Raw genomic sequence first — 14,794 nt, 5'->3', positions numbered from 1 at the left:
TACCACTCAGTAAACACTATAGGCAAATAAATTTATAAACTTAAGCTGAAGGTTACCCAAGATGGACTTTCTTGAAACAAAACAAACAGGGAAATAGTAAATTGTAGGCATGTGGGCCCTTGACTCCAACTACCCAGTCTTCACACATATACATACGGAAGTTTGGCCAACAAAGTGGGGAAGAGGAGGTGGTATTTATGTCAAACCGTGTGCAATTATTCATTGTTCCTCTCGGAAGTTTTATTTGATTGACACTTAGAATACTTCTTTTAAAGCAGCATTACTTTAAGCAGGGGAAAAAACCCCAAGCCCCAACTTTTAAGGTTTACACAACTCGGAATTTTTCCAAGTGGAAGTGCGAGCCTACACACACACCCATGGGCCCGCGGAGCAGCCCCTGCCCCGGCGGTCAGACGTGCTGGCACCGCCAGGTCCCAAGACGGGTACTCCTCGCACTTCATGTCTGACCCCAAACCACCCTCCCGCCAGAGCAGTTTGTCACTGCCGGTTCCCCCTGGCTCCGCGACGAAGCCAACCCGCTTCGGCACAAAAGGCAGCTGCATACGCTCGGGGCGGGGAGCCGGGGGAAGAAAAGAAAAGAAAGTATGAACGAAACCTCTCGAAACAGCTGCAGGCACAAATAACCACTTCGATCAGGCAAAGCCCGCTTTCCAAGGGGCTCGTTGTGCCGGGTGAGCCGACGGCTCCAGCGCCGACCCGGGGACCGGACACCCGGGTATCGCTCCCCGCACAAACTGGCCCGGCTCCCCCTTCCAAAGTTCCGCGGCGGGCGCGGGCAGCGCCAGGTGCGGCCGCTCCGCCCCGCCCCTCACGGAGGCGTCCCCGCAGGGCGGCCACCCGCCTGCCCCGGACCCCCCGCCGCCACTGCAGCCCGGCCCGCCCGGCGCTCCGACGGGCCCCTACACCCGGCGCCGCGGCGGGCGGCAGCTCTCCCACCCGCCGCAGGTCGGCCCCAGCCCCGCGCCGCCCGAGGCCCAGCCGGACCGCCCCGGCCCCCACACCGCTCCTCCGCCCCGAGGGCGGCGCGAGCACCCGGTAAGGGCCGTAACGACCGCCTCGCGCGCCCGCACCCCCGCCTTGCACTGACCTGAGGGCGACCCCACTCCCGGGGCGGCGCGGCCTCCCGCAGCAGCACGCGCAGCCCGGCCTCGAGGACGCGCCCGCTCGGCGCACGCGCACGCCGCGCACGGCCCCCCCACCCCCACCCCTTCCTGGCGGGCGCGAGCGCGCAGACCCGGGTGGGGCGGCGGGGGCGCGCGTGGGTGCAGCCGAGAGCGGCACGGCGTCAGCGCGGGCCGGATCAGGTCCCGGGCCTGCAGCAAGGCCGCAGCTGCGGCGGGCTGGGGCTCCCCTCCCCCAGCGCGGAGTTCCCGCCTCCCGTGGGGCCATCGCGTGTGGGAGCACTGTCAAGACCCGCTCACCAGACGCACTTCTTCAGTCTGGCGGGGTTTTTCCCCTCAAGGCCCCACCGGCCCTGACGCCTCCAGAGGCCAGCCAGGGCCTGGCCCCACAGCCCCCCAGGCTGCCAGCAACAGCACAAACTTAAGGTTTCATCACCAAAAAGGTGACTTTGGCACCAAAAAAAGTTCAGAAAAGGCAAGAGACAAACCCAACAGCACCTTTTTTTTTAAATTAAAAAACCGCATTAGTGCCTGAAATAGAAGCATGTTCCTGGCTTATCATGTCCAACTTGTTTGAGGATTCACCCTCTGAAAAAGCAGGGTTTTGATGTGCGCTGACATCTGGGAGGAGAAGAGTTCACCCTTCCCTTTGGACAACAGCTTGTTTCAATTTGCAAAGTCACAATGACCCAAATATTTTGCCTTATAAAACATTGCTTTTGTTCATCCACTCTTACTCCCCCCACCTCTAAGCAAAAAAAGAGCAGAAGAAACCCTACAGCACTCACATTTCAATCCCAGGGCCAGCAACAGGCAGCCTGAGGGATGGACCATACTTTCCCCTCACATTTTTTTAGTTTTTTTCCAAATCACACAGATTAATCATAACAGATTAATGCCTTACATGCTTCCTTGCATGAGCTGTTCCCATCCTGCTGCTCATAGGATTGCCGGGTTTAAAAAAAAAAAAAAAAAGTGGCAAAACGCTTTTAATTTTTGAGCTGCTGAAAAAATAATGATCAGGGATAGAGGCATTTCCAGCATCAGCACCTGAGTTTATCCAGGGGCTCCATAAATAAGGGATTTCTCATAACACCAGTGTGTCTAACCACAAGGGAAATGAAAATGTGTTGCTAACATTTATTTTTAAAAGCGTAGCAAAAGGCTTTATTTGAGCTTTAGGGTGGATTGTGGGGTTTTTTTTTTTCCACCCCCTGAAGAAGCAATTATTTCTGGAATCGCTGCTGTGTTCCAGCTTTAGTCTCCTATGAACATTCGTTTGCCCATATTATATACATGCTATTTTAGCAGATACCTTCGCAATGCGAAATCAGGCATCTGCAGATAATCAGTACTTGCTTTTCCCATTTTAATATTTTAGCTATTAAAAGAGATAAGAAATTAAATAGCAACAATAATGACTATATATACACACAGTTTATAGCTCTCATATTTTACCAGCAGAGTACATGTTTTAAATTGTAGTGTGTAAACCATGATTTAATTGGGGCTTGGGAAGCCAACAAAATATTCATTGTCTGAAGTGAACTTAAACATGCTGTAGATAACCACTGTAATTGTCCTTCCTATTTTCACACGGAAGGTAAAAGGCGCTTTTACAACTGGGATAATTTAGATGGGCAAGGGCGGGGGGGGAAGCCCTTTCCTCCAGCTTAACGGAGGTTATTTTGCAGCCTGAATTTGAAAGCCCATAGTGGGAAAACATCTTCTGGCCATAACCCCAGCACATCCAGGAGTTAGAAGATCAAATCCTGCAATATTTTCTGCACGTGCACTTCTGATTGAGAGGCAGCAGGGGCTGTCCAAATTAGGGGCTCCACTCAGTAACATTTGTTTCACTTTTTTTGACTCCTTGGAGCTCTCCTGCATTTCCAGGCCAGCTCGTTCAGCTGTGTACAGGGGCTTGGACCCTCCAAAGAGCTCCATGCTCTGGTTTAATACTAGTATCAGCAATTAAACTGAAGCAGTCACCACCACCCTGCAGCAGACTTGGTGCACCCAAAGAGCCAAAGTTGCTCGGCTACAGCCAGTGGTGCAGGAGGCTGTACCCAACGCTGGAACACCAGTCCCACCCCATCCTCAGCCCCCATCACTGGTGGGGACTTACAGACACAGGATGGCAGGTTACACCTCCTCTGCATGGTCCAGCTCAGAAGCACTCTCACAGCACTGCTGCTTGGCACCGAAGCACTGACATTGAGAGCTGTAGTCTCTCCTATTCCTCCTGCAATTGCATACCCAGTGTTAGTTACCTGCTTTGAACCACAAAGAAGCGTGGTCACCCATCAGAGTTAAGCAGACCTCTGTGCAACTCCATGCATTTCTCAGGGATGTGTTTAGTTAATGTTATGGTTTGGCTGCGGCTGGCAACAAAAGCACCACGCGGCCACCCCTCCCCCCGCCAGAGTGCAGAGGAGAAAGGAAAGAAACAGGCAGAAACCGGTGGATCGGGATAAGGGCAGTTTAACAGAACAGCAAACAAAGGGAACAGGAACAACGACGATACAGATAAGGAGAAAACACAAATAGCACAACCCACAGAGCTGCTCTCCCACACCACCGCCGCGAACTCCCGAGCCACGAGTGAGTTCCCCCTGCCCAGCTCCCCCCCCATCAGAACCCAGCATGATGGCACATGGTATGGAATACCGGGCTCTGTTTGGCCAGGTGGGGTCAGCCAGCCCTGCTGTGCCCCTTCCTGGATGCTGGTGAAAATTAACCCTGTCCTGGCCAAACACAGGACATTATCCACCCCTTATTCCATACCATCTACGTCATGCCCAGGTCCCCTGTTGTCCAGTTGATCACCACCACTTCTCCTGTCTCCAGATATCATTCCCTTAGTCTATGGATCATCACTCTAAAGTGTCCATTGAGTTCATTTAATCCATGACTTCGGGCTCCATCTGTCGTAACGGTCTTCCGTGGCAGGGGAGGTGATGTGTGGTGAAGGGCGGTCACTTGCTGCATCTGGAGCTCACGGCTGATGTATCTGGTGTGGCCCGGGCCCACAGTCTGCAGGAGATGTTGATCTTGATGAAGTTGCTGGGTGCCAGTTGTTGAAAACCAGGTCCAGTTCCATCATTGCTGTGCTCTGCTAGGGTTCATCAAAAAGTCCATTCTTCTTTAATCTGGACGATTCTTACTATGCTACTACTGGTACAAAATATAACAATTATAACAGTGATAACAGACAGTGACAGGGTTATTTAACAATTAACTTTATACAATTTATTTATGGACTATTCTCCCCCAAAATCAAATCCCCATGAGGTACACATCGGACTTCCCCATCCTTCCACATTACCCACCAGGTACACCCAGGTCCTTGAGCAAAAGCAATCCCCCGGACGGGCTTGCCTTTGCCCGAGGCAGGACTAACCCAAACTGTCTTCCCTAACATGTTCCGCATGTGCACTACAGGGACTTTATCTCCTTCTACGGGGCGCTGAGGTTTTGACTGGGCAGGACCAGCCCGGTTGGTGGACCCTCTGGTGTTAACCAACCAGGTGGCCTTTGCTAAATGGGTATCCCAATTTTTGAAAGTCCCACCCCCCCATTGCTCTCAAAGTGGTTTTTAGCAGCCCATTGTAACATTCGATCTTTCCAGAGGCTGGTGCATGGTAGGGGATGTGATACACCCACTCAATATTGTGTTCTTTGGCCCAGGTGTCTATGAGGCTGTTATGAAAATGAGCCCCATTGTCCGACTCAATTCTTTCGGGGGTGCCATGTCGCCACAGGACTTGTTTTTCAAGGCCCAGGATGGTATTCCGGGCAGTGGCATGGGGCACAGGGTAGGTTTCCAGCCATCCGGTGGTGGCCTCCACCATTGTGAGCACATAGTGCTTGCCTTGGCGGGTTTGAGGCAGTGTGATGTAGTCAATCTGCCAACCCTCCCCATATTTATATTTTAGCCATCGTCCTCCATACCACTGAGGCTTTACCCGCTTGGCTTGCTTGATTGCAGCGCATGTCTCATTTATGGATAACCTGTGCGATGGTGTCCATGGTCAAGTCCACCCCTCGGTCACGAGCCCATCGGTATGTCGCGTCTCTTCCTTGGTGGCCCGAGGTGTCATGGGCCCACCGAGCTATAAGCAGTTCACCCTTATGTTGCCAGTCCAGATCCACCTGAGCCACTTCAATCTTAGCAGCCTGATCTGCCTGGTGGTTGTTTTGATGTTCCTCAGTGGCCCAGCTCTTAGGGATGTGGGCATCCACGTGACGGACTTTTACAGCCAACTGCTCCAGACGGGCAGCAATAGCTTGCCACAATGGGGCAGCCCAGATAGGTTTGCCTCTGCACTGCCAGTTGTTCCTCTTCCATTGCTGCAGCCACCCCCACAAGGCATTGGCCACCATCCAGGAGTCAGTGTAAAGGTAGAGCACTGGCCACTTCTCTCGACTGGCAATGTCTAAAGCCAGCTGGATGGCTTTCACCTCTGCAAACTGGCTGGACTCACCTTCTCCCTTGGCAGTTTCCGCAACTTGTCATGTAGGGCTCCATACAGCAGCCTTCCACCTCCGCTGCTTCCCCACAATGCGACAGGACCCATCCATGAACAGGGCATAATGTTTCTCATCTTGTGGCAGCTGGTTATACAGTGGGGCCTCTTCAGCACGTGTCACCTCCTCCTCTGGCAATGCTCCGAAATCTTTGCCTTCTGGCCAGTCCATGATTACCTCCAGAATTCCTGGGCGACTGGGGTTTCCCATTTGGGTGCGCTGAGTGATCAGCGTGACCCACTTACTCCACGTAGCATCGGTAGCATGATGCGTAGAGGGGACCCTCTCTTTGAGCATCCAGCCCAGGACCAGCAATCGTGGTGCTAGGACCTGTGCTTCAGTGCCAACCACTTCTGAAGCAGCTCGAACGCCTTCATATGCTGCCAGAATCTCTTTTTCAGTGGGAGTATAGCGGGCCTCAGATCCTTTGTATCCCCGGCTCCAGAACCCCAGGGGTTGACCTCGAGTCTCCCCTGGTGCTTTCTGCCACAGACTCCAGGTTGGGCCATTCTCCCCGGCTGTGGTGTAGAGCACGTTTTTAACATCTTGCCCTGGCCGGACTGGACCAAGGGCTATGGCATGAACTATCTCCTGTTTAATTTGTTCAAATGCCTGTCGTTGCTCAGGGCCCCATTCAAAATCATTCTTCTTCCGGGTCACGTGGTACAGAGGACTCACAATTTGGCTGTAATTTGGGATGTGCATCCTCCAAAAACTCACAACACCCAGGAAAGCCTGTGCTTCCTTTTTGCTGGTTGGTGGAGACATAGCTGCTATTTTGTTGATGACATCCATTGGGATTTGATGGCGCCCATCCTGCCATTTTATTCCCAAAAACTGGATGTCTTGTGCAGGTCCCTTGACTTTACTTCGCTTAATGGCGAAACCGGCTTTCAGAAGGATCTGAACTATTTTCTCCCCTTTCTCAAAAACTTCCTCCACGGTGTCACCCCATATAATGATGTCATCGATGTACTGCAGATCTTCTGGAGCTTCACCCTTTTTCCAGTGCAGTCTGGATTAGTCCATGGCAAATGGTGGGACTGTGTTTCCACCCCTGGGGCAGTCGATTCCAGGTGTACTGGGTGCCCCTCCAGGTGAAAGCAAACTGTGGCCTGCACTCTGCTGCCAAAGGGATGGAGAAGAATGCATTAGCGATGTCAATTGTAGCATACCACTTGGCTGCCTTTGACTCCAGCTGATACTGAAGTTCTAACATGTCTGGCACAGCAGCACTCAGCGGTGGTGTGACTTCATTCAGGCCACGGTAGTCTATTGTCAGTCTCCACTCTCCAGTAGATTTTCTCACTGGCCATATGGGACTATTAAAGGGTGAGCGAGTTTTGCTGATCACTCCTTGACTCTCCAGCTGGCGGATCAGCTGATGAATGGGGAGAAGGGAGTCTCGGTTGGTACGATATTGTCGCCAGTGCACCGTTGTGGTTGCCATGGGCACCTGTTGTTCTTCAACCCTCAGCAACCCCACAATGGAAGGATCCTCCAAGAGACCAGGCAAAATGGACAGCTGTTTAATTTCTTCCGTCTCCAAAGCAGCTATGCCAAAAGCCCACCGATATCCCTTTGGGTCCTTGAAATACCCTCTCCTAAGATAGTCTATCCCAAGGATGCACGGAGCCTCGGGGCCAGTTACAATGGGGTGCTTCTGCCACTCCTGCCCAGTGAGGCTCACTTCAGCCTCCAATACACTCAGCTCTTGGGACCCCCCTGTCACTCCAGAAATGCAAATGGACTCTGACCCTTTGAACTCTGATGGCATTAAAGTACACTGTGCACCAGGGTCCACTAGAGCTTTATACTCTTGGGGATCTGACATGCCAGGCCACCGAATCCACACTGTCCAATAAACGTGGTTGTCCCTTTCCTCCACCTGGCGGGAGGCAGGGCCCCTCTAATCCTGGTCAGAGAATTTGCTGCTCACCTGCTGTAAAAATGACTTGGAGGTCCCCTCCAGAGGACTGGAATCAAGATCAAACTGCCTACCTGGTCTGAAGAGCTGGCTGCTGGAAACTGGAGTGGCATTTTTCCTAATCCCTTTGGTGATTGCTTTACCCTGCAACTCACATACTCGTGCCTCTAGACTTGAGGTGGGTTTTCCATCCCACTTCCTCATGTCCTCTCCGTGGTCACGCAGGTAAAACCACAGGGTGCCCCGTGGTGTGTAGCCTCTGTATTGTCTCTCCTGAGCAGAGGAATGCTTGCCCCTAATAGCTGAGATGCTGTCCCGTACAGATGGGGAGTAGGATATGTTCTGTTTGAGTCGCTGGACCTTCTGGGACAATTTCTCCATGGCTGAAACGAGGGAGGAAGAGAGGCTTTCCTCATACTGGCGGAGTCTGACAGCCACCTCATCCACTGTTGGTGCCTTTTTACCTTTCCAGTTTAACACTGCTAGTGAGTTGGCATATGAGGATGATGCGCTCCGCACAAACTTCCTCCACATAGATGCTGTGCACTGGACTTCATCTGGGTCTGTGGGTACCTGCTCATCTTCTGGTTCATAGTAAACCAGCTCCCGCACAGTTAATTCCCTCAAGTACTGAGTACCCCTTTCCATATTGGTCCACTTGCCAGGATAGCATACAAAATCATCACTGAAGGGGTACCTCTGCCTCATACCTGACAGAATTCTCCTCCAGAGGCTGAGGACTTGTTCCTTTTTCCCAATGGCCTTGTCAATGCCCTCATTCCTGGCCAGGGATCCCAGCTGCTTGGCTTCCTTGCCCTCTAATTCCAAGCTGCTGGCCCCATTATCCCAGCACTGCAGCAGCCAGGTGACAATGTGCTTGCCTGGGTGGGGCTGAAATCTTTCCACATGTCTCGCAGCTCGCTCAGGGACAGGGACCGGGTGATGATCTCTGTTTCCCGTGATGACCCTGGCTCATTGTCATCCCTCCCGGAGCGATCTGCTCTCTTTGCGTCTTTCTTTAGTTTTACAGGGGCGACTGCTACCGGCACAGGTTGGTCATTGGGCTCAGTCGTGATGCCTGCTGCTGGAACTGGGGCTGGAGCCGCTGCTGTGCCCACCAGGGAAACCGAGGCAGAACCTGCAGCGGCAGCCATGTTGCCGGTCGGGGGGGCTGTGACTGCCTGCTGGGCTGGAGGGGCTGCAGGGCTGGCTGGGGGGGCAACACCAGCCGCAGTGCCTGCCGCTTCACTTCCCCCCCCTTCCCCTTTAGGGCACTGAATCAGGTTGAACAGGGTTCGGTAGGCATGGGCCAGACCCCAGCACATTGCAGTGATTTGTGTCTCTCTGGAGTTCCCAGCGTGGCAGCACACTTTTTTCAGATATTTTACTAGTTTGTCCGGATCCTGCACTTGTTCAGGGGTGAGTTTCAAAAACACCAAGGGTGCCCACTGCCCTAGGTACTTGCCCATGCTGTCCCACACACCCAACCACTCACAGCTATCCAGCCCCGGGGCAAGTCTCTGCATGATGTTCTTAACTACTTGTTTAACCCTTAACAATACCCAAAACCCATTCAGGAGGCAGAACAATAGGAGAGTGCTGGCCTGAGCATCCCATGGGTACTGGAAATTCTCAAGAGCCATTAGAACAAGCCTGAGGGAGAGAGGGGGGGCGAAAGAGTGGGGGAAGGTATCCCCTCCGGTTTTCCCCACAGACTGGGTTTGATTATTAACAAAATCTAAGACATAGGATCTGAGATATGGAAATGACTGCAGTGCCGCATGCAAATACAAGCCTAATTTCATGCACAGTGATATTATCATGTCATAAGTTGATGTCATACAGTACAGCAAAATTGTCATCCTGATCCTTTTCCCCGAGGTAATGAACAGCACAGCAGTGAATACATATTGCAAATAAGGATTCAAATACCACAGCCATTTGATTAAAGTCAGCAACATTTTTTACCGGCAACTATTTAACTAACACAATAAATGTGTATAACAAAATTTAACAAAATCTAAGAAAGCAGTTTTAACACCAGCTGCTCAGCCCTGCCGTTATCCCTGCCCCACGTTGGGCGCCAATTTAATGTTATGGTTTGGCTGCGGCTGGCAACAGAAGCACCACGTGGCCGCCCCTCCCCCCCGCCAGAGGAGAATGGAAAGAAACAGGCAGAAACCGGTGGGTCGGGATAAGGGCAGTTTAACAGAACAGCAAACAAAGGGAACAGTAACAACAACAATACAGATAAGGAGAAAACACAACACAAACCGCACAACCCATAGAGCCGCTCTCCCGCACCGCTGCTGCGAACTCCTGAGCTGCAAGTGAGTTCCCCCCACCGGAAGGCCCATGGTATGGAATAGCCTGTTCTGTTTGGCCAGATGGGGTCAGCCAGCCCTGCTGTGTCCCTTCCTGGATGCTGGTGAAAATTAACCCTGTCCTGGCCGAACCCAGGACAGTTACCTAGTGCTGCAGTTTGCTGACAAGTTTCAGCTCAACTCCAGAGCAAACAAGCTGCCAGATCACCCAGACCTGGCAAGAGCTGCAGTACTGGGCCACCAAAGCCATCCTGCAACAGCGGATGAAAAGCACAAAGCTGCTAGTGCTGCTGGGCATCCATGTCCTCTTTCCTTGTTCTGTCACCCTCCAGAGTGACCATATATATAATTATGTATAAAAGGCTCATGAGGAAGAGGAGTCATAGCCCAAAAGCAGCTGCAAAAAAGGTTTTTGGGGTGCTTCTTCACAGCTTTTGGGTCTTGCCTGCTCCCAGCCCAGATTTCTGGGCAAGCTCCAGCACTGCATACTGCAAACCAAGTGCTGCACTACTGGGGAAGGTGAAGCTGAACCAGCTGTGTTCTGGGGAGAGCTGATCAAAGTATTTTTGTTGGCATCTGCAAAGCCATTTGACTGGGATAGGTTCTGCTCTGTGGTATTAGTAAAATGAAGCCAAATATTTGTGTTGAGTCACATTCAGACTCATCTGTTCTTGTATCAAAGGCATATTTTCCAGGTGTTGAGCAGCACTTCCCAAAGACATACTAACTTGAAAAGCCATTTAGATATTAATTTTCCAGTTCAACTTGCATGCTGGCTAGATTCTTCCAAGCGCTCCAGGGTATAATTAGTTTCTCCAAAAGCATCTTCCCACCAGGCACTTTGCTAGTGCTGACCACGTTTTCCCTCCACATCTCCCCTCCTCCCCAACCTCTTAAAGCTTTGCTGAATTTCTGCACACAGCCTTCTGCAAAGGTTATCATCTTATGTTTAATAGGGGGGGGGGAAAGACAGCACAAGAGATTTACTGCAAATGGAAGCCATTACTGGAGCAGTTATCAAATGAAAGAACAATATAATAATGTCTAGTTGTAAAGATATGAGGAGTTGCCTGTCAGAGACAAACACCTGACTTGTAAAATTAGCCTGGGCAGCTGCTGAAAGCTTTTTGCAGGCAGGACAAAACCCTTGTAACATACAGTTAAACACCCAGGTGTTTTGCAGCTATACAGGCTGGAAAGCAGGCATCCAAACTGGGAGCAGACAGAGGGAGGCCATGGAAGGTCTGCATGAAGCAGTGCTGGGGGTGTCATCTCAGCACCATCCCAAGTGTCCCCAGGAGGTTACCACATCCCCTGGGTTCATTCAGGCATCAGATGCCTCCTAAAGCTAAACCTGTTGTCTCCAGCACAGCTGTAGCTCATTGAGGCTGCCGACCCCAACTTTTGGGTGAAGTATTAACTGACTAATAGCAGATGGTCTTGAATTTTGTCTGCCCCTTTACCCATAAGGTCAGGTCACACAGGCTATGAGACTGCAGCTAGAAGACTATGATTTCTAGTTCGGTGTATATTGGCACAGACAATTTTCCTCATCTCTCCCAGTTCTGCCCACCTGCCAAGAGATGGGACAGAAACCCCTTCAGGCTTAACCAAATGGCTGTTAACCTTTCCAAAATAAAAATACATGGACAAATGGATATCAGCATCCTTCGCAAGGAGGAGGAAATGTTACATTAGCAGAAGAATCTTAGACTCGTGCATCAGACAGCTAATGCCTCCTATCAAGGACTATCCAGCCCCTCTCACCACATGCATCAGCACCTCTCCACCATACAGAGCACTACACCCTGGCACCAGCAGCTGAACGTTTTCTCCCCAAAAAAATCACTTACTTTCTGCAGCACAGTCAGTTCTCACACCTCCTTTCCCCACCGGACACACGCATTTTCTCTATCAAGGCCACACCAGGACCCAGCTCCTAGTCCTCAGTTCAAGAGTTTGTGCTCCTCCTACAGCCTTTTATGGAGCTCATCATCGTTAGGCCCCAGGTGCCATAGCCCAAGTGTCTTTTAACCCTTCCTTGCCTGTCTCAGGAGGGGCAGTGATACCAGTGGTGGGCACAGGTGCCATAGCCCAAGTGTCTTTTAACCCTTCCTTGCCTGTCTCAGGAGGGGCAGTGATATCAGTGGTGGGCACAGGTGCTGCCTCTCTATTTTGTGAGTGCAGTGCCACTTGTTTTGGTGTCTGGATGTGAAAGTGTGGGCCACTGTGATTTGTAAAACAGTTTAAGACAAGGAAAAAAAGCATGACGGGGGTCTTCCTAATGCCAGCTAACTGAGATGGCCAGCCTAGCCTGAACGCAGAAAAGCCCATTGCAACCTTGCTGGCAATAGCTGCTTTTAACCAGCCTGAAGATTGATTCCTGCTGTCTTTAGCCACAGCTTAAGAGCTGAAATCCCTGCAGTGTCTGCGGGAGCATCTGCCCTTCTGAAACATACCAGAATAAGGCATTTGATGCAAGCCAATGGATCCGAAAACCCCAAAAAGCTGCTCTTCAACATTGCCTTTTGGAGACAGAGCTCAAGGGTTATCTCAGAGGGAATCTTAATGTCCCCAGAGACTGAAAGGTATGGAAGAAAGCCTCCCTTAACTTGAAACTTTGGCTCAACCATTCAAATTACAGAGGGACAGCATTGCCTGAATGCCAGGTGAACAAGCTTCTGCTTGCATCAGTAAAAAATAGAAATTAAAAAATGAGCCACATTTTTTTTTTTTGTAGCCAAGACGAGGAACCACAGTCCATGGTCATGTTTTTTTCTTCTTAACAGGGTTGTCCTTCAAATAAAGGAAAGATGGAAAGCTGAAGTCCACCCAGTAAAGGTGAGCTGTAGCTGGTGGTGACAATAGCTATGGCAGACCGGTGGTTTTCTTCCCAACCTTGGGAACACAGAGAATTAAAAAACCCTCCTCCAATGGGGAGGTGTTGCCCAGGTTTTTGGCTATGCGTGCCCACGCACTGGCACTGGCATGGGACACGGGTGCAATGCAGCTGTGGGCAGAGCCCTGCCCAGTACATGAGTGCCCACATCCCAGTAAGCCATGCTGATAGTGTGGCAAGAGGCTGCACACCTCTACCTTGTGCACTCCTCAGCCAGGACTCTTGGCTTTGTACAGGGGCAACATATAGGATGGGCAGTATATCTTCTGAATGCAAGTGCCTACTGCATTTACCAGTGTGAAGATATCCAGCAAAACTGATAAGCCAACAGATGGTTCCAAAAAGTCTGCTCCAGTGCTCGACTAGTCAAGCCTCCCAAAATCTGTTAATAATGTTAAAGCCTGCCTCAAAGTCCTTGGAGAGACTCTTATTAGCTGAGAGGGTCTCTGAAAGCAGCTGCTTGTGGGACATGATGAAAGAGTTGCACAAGCTCCCCTGGTTTCTGGCTGGGCCTTCAGTCCCAAGCAGGGGGAAGCGCTAACAGCAGATGAGTTTGCACGGAAGCTTAACTCGCTTCTGAGCTCTGATGGTGAAATAAGAGGGTGCTTTAACTGCAAAATTAGAACGGAAAATGGCTATTGAATTTTCCAAAAACCCCCAAGGCAGGATGTAGGATGTAAAACTGTTCGAGGAAATTAAACCGGTAATAGGGAAGGGCAGAGTGTTAATAACAGCAGCCTTAATTATCCCGACTTAAAATGGGTGCACCCTGTAATAATTCTCAAGTATCACTCAAGTGGTCACAACAGGTTTGATCCACTGCTTCTTAAATAAACTGCTGTAATTATTAATACGCTTTTATTATCAGGACCTGCCAGGAACAACATCTCGAGTCTGTTGTGGAACGGAAGACGTTGGTACAAATCTAACATGTCTCCACCACTCATCTCTGCTCCTTCATCTCCTCCCTGACACCCTTACCGGAGGGCTGGTGGTTGCCTGCAGTAGTAATGGCGTGGGGACAGTGAGGTACAGGGAAGACCTTGGCACTGTGGGGTGCTTCAGGACTGTCATATTGAAGTGTGAATGTTTCAACTGTAAGTGTAGTGGAAGCAGGAGGCATTCAGCCCTTGGCATTAACTGGCATTGGGGGTGTCTGGGTGAGCAACTTAACTTTCAAGCTCATTAGGTAGTCTAGAAGAAGCTTCAAATGGGAACTAAATATACTCCAGGATAATGACTACAGTTCCCCAAATGCAGAAATAGTGTCAGGAACAAATCCACCCATTCCCTTATGGCAGAGGATGCTTTGACCTGATTTGGGAAGCCACTGGACGGCAAGTGCTTTGGACATGATGCTTCCATCATAGCACCATCAGTGTATGGAAGACGATGGTGTCACCAGCCTGCTGGGTCTCGGGGGGAAGAGGGGTGAACACCTCCAGAGCAAGGCAGGCATAGCATCGCTGCTCTAATAATTTTTCCTCTGAAATGCTTTTGTTCTGCATACTTTGCTTTAGGAAAGCTGGCTGGCCAGCAGGTAGCCTGGTAAACTGGTAAAGCGCACATCAGTCCCGGCCAAACCCTGTGCAGTTCTAGGAGTCACTACTGGAAAGAATCGTCCCGTTGTGTGAGGAAGTTATCGCTCATAGGAAAGCTCTTCCCAGCATGGTCACATTAGTACCCTGAGAGGCCACAGAGTCTGAAAAATCAGCATTTGTAAGAATATCAGTGTGAGAAGTGCAGTGCGATTACGGGAAAAAAAAAGGTCATTTTGGGGCACGTTGGCCTCTCATCTGTGCCTGACCCAGTTCTGCCTGGCAAAATGCACATTCACAGCTGAAACAGTGCAGCTTTGGGGAGAAGTTATCCGAAAGCCTAATTGGAGGTATGTCCAAATGCTGCATTTTAACCTTTTTGCCCCCATCTGAATTATCTTTAGGAAATATCTGCATGAAACATTTCAGCTTTT

The 14,794-nt window shown here is 50.7% G+C and overlaps 1 protein-coding gene and 1 long non-coding RNA gene across 2 annotated transcripts in view; one reads left to right on the top strand and one right to left on the bottom strand.

The window, feature by feature from the left end:
• The window catches only part of BTBD3 (BTB domain containing 3), a 25,410-nt gene extending 24,220 nt beyond the window's left edge, over nucleotides 1-1,190 (bottom strand). Inside the window, exon 1 of the mRNA XM_075413495.1 lies at nucleotides 1,109-1,190. The gene's annotated coding sequence lies outside the window, so the exon portion shown is untranslated. The remainder of the gene's footprint in view (nucleotides 1-1,108) is intronic.
• Nucleotides 953-14,794, top strand: LOC142360529 (uncharacterized). Its single transcript, XR_012763127.1, has 3 exons — nucleotides 953-1,056; nucleotides 12,713-12,764; nucleotides 13,691-14,794. It is a non-coding gene; the product is annotated as an uncharacterized LOC142360529 (long non-coding RNA).

This window comes from Opisthocomus hoazin, chromosome 2 (genome assembly GCF_030867145.1).
Source record: "Opisthocomus hoazin isolate bOpiHoa1 chromosome 2, bOpiHoa1.hap1, whole genome shotgun sequence".
Lineage (NCBI taxonomy): Eukaryota > Metazoa > Chordata > Aves > Opisthocomiformes > Opisthocomidae > Opisthocomus > Opisthocomus hoazin.
The sequence above is the reverse complement of the archived record's forward strand: the minus strand, read 5'-3'. Positions and strand labels throughout refer to the sequence as shown.